Genomic DNA, 2,519 nt, shown 5'->3' with positions numbered 1-2,519 from the left:
CGGACCCCCCAATACAGTAAAACTGCACATTTTATAGTGGCCTTTTATTGTGGCCAGCCTAAGGCGCACCTGTGCAATAATCATGCTGTCTAATCAGCATCTTGATATGCCACACCTGTGAGGTGGATGGATTATCTCGGCAAAGCAGAAGTGCTCACTAACACAGATTTAGACAGATTTGTGAACAATATTTGAGAGAAATAGGCCTTTTGTGTACATAGAAAAAGTCTTAGATCTTTGAGTTCAACTCATGAAAAATGGGGGCAAAAACAAAAGTGTTGCGTTTATGTTCAGTGTAGTTAAGGATGTTTGGATATTTTTACTGAAATATTGAATCGAAAATCAGAGAAAGAAAAGTCTGCGAAAGTCTGAGATTTCATTATAAATTAAAACATTTGTCAAAAACATTTACCTAAGCTACGCTATTTAATTTGAACTTTGTATCAAAAAATGGGCTAATTTGTGTCAATTTTTATGTCTCCTTAAGAATTATGGCAGGTTTCTCTTCTTGTTCTTGACTCGGGAGTAACACTGTTGTTTACATCTGTCCTAACATCTTCTCAAGAGTAGCGTTTAGTGGGTCATTATGTGCCCATAACAGAAGAATGACTCTCTGCCACTGTTTTAATCTGCATCAAGCATCATTTCAAATCTAGTGCACCTGTATTCCCATACATTCCCAGCCCATTGATCCATACTGATCCTGAACGGTTCCTGGGGCAGAGCTGCCGACTCGTTAGCAGAGCACCGTACTAGGCTGGTGAGTGTGAAATCAATTCACTTCTCCTGTGCTTCATTTGCCCCTCCTTTAGCTGGTTTCCTGCTCTTCCTATTCAGCCTTGTTTACCTGGCAAGCAGAGTGTGACAAAAGGAAATTCCCACAGCCTGAGGTGGGCTCCAAGGGGGAGGAGTGGGGCATTACTCAAGGCTGATGTGGACTTCCTGCCCCTTCCCCTGCCCCTGTGGTTTAATTATCATGTGCATCCTTGAGGAGATGAAATAATGGGGATTCATGCCCTGGTGCTCCGAACCTGCATGATGCAGGGATTGCTAGAATTTGACAATATTAGAGAGTTTTGCTTAAAGGGATAGTTCATCAAAAAATAAATAAATAAAATAAAGTAATTAATTAATTAATTAATTAAAATAAATTAAAATTCTGCAATTATTTAATCACCTTCACGTCATTCCAAACCTATATGACTTTCTTTCCTCTGTGGAACACAAAATAAGATATTTTGAAGAATGTTGGGGTTTTAGTAATATAGAATTGACTCATTGTATGGACAAAAAACATTTTGAGACATTTCTCAAAATGTGTTGTTTTGTGCATACAAATTTGGAATGACATGAGGGTGAGTAAATGATGACAATTTACATTTTGGTGTCAAATATCCCTTTAATTCCATTCAAACTTTCTATCCAAAGCTGTTAGATGGAGAATCAAATACAGGAACACTGTACTTGGACTATTTTAACACAAGCTAATCATTTTCAGACTACTTGAACTTCAAAGACAGACTAGTGAATGATGAAACTAAGGAATGAAAAACAAATTTTTCCTTTTTCAAATTGTCTGGTGTAAATTTACCCATAGCTATCTGGGATCAGTGAAGGAGAGCAGAGGTTAAATTATGGTATGGATTTCTTTGGGACAAATCACCTCCTAATCCCATTTTGCATGGGTCACTCCTTCCAAACATCTATGATGAAGATTACCTGAAGATCTGACATGCTTTAAGTTAAGTTTAATTTAAATTTATTTATAAAGCACATTTAAAACAACCTTGGTTGACCAAAGTGCTGTACAAAATTGCATAGGTCCATCACCCAAATTAAAATAGACAATCACAAGATGTTGAAAGCACAGGAGTACAAATGGGTTTTTAAAATACTTCTAAAATCAGGCACTGTAGTTCTGATCGCTGTTCTGATAGATAGTGGCAATTTGTTCCATAACTTGGGGCCAGCTACTGCAAAGGCTCTATCACCCATGCACTACAGTACAGCTCTGGTTACCCACAGAAAATGACTGGTCTGTGATCTGAGCACTCTGACTGGATTCTGTTCAGTAATCAACTCTGAATGTTACTGAGGAGCGAGACTGTTTAATGCTTTGTATACAAACAACAACATTTTGAATTCAATACGATAATAGATAGGTAGCCAGTAGGGGTGGGGGAAAAAATCGATACAGCATAGTATCGCGATATTTTCCGCGGCAATACTGTATCGATACACGGACGCCAAGTATCGTTTATTATACATACTATTTGGTAGAATAATAAAATCAATTTCTTTACAATCCACTAGATGGTGGTGTTGAGTTTTTTTCTGGTGAGGTCAGCTGGGTCACCTTCAGCATGCAGTAAGTTAGTAAAATAAAGAGGGCGGCATCGCGGAAAGTTATCAGGAAAGCCCCGTGCGCGTTTAAATCGGATGTATGGACTTACTTCGGATTTGTAAACAAGGAGGGGATGTAAGTAGGAAAATATAGGCTACATATAATAATAATAATA

Source organism: Sinocyclocheilus rhinocerous, unplaced genomic scaffold (genome assembly GCF_001515625.1).
Source record: "Sinocyclocheilus rhinocerous isolate Xijiao unplaced genomic scaffold, SAMN03320098_v1.1 scaffold415, whole genome shotgun sequence".
Classification (NCBI taxonomy): Eukaryota; Metazoa; Chordata; class Actinopteri; order Cypriniformes; family Cyprinidae; genus Sinocyclocheilus; species Sinocyclocheilus rhinocerous.
Note: the sequence above shows the minus strand (reverse complement) of the source record.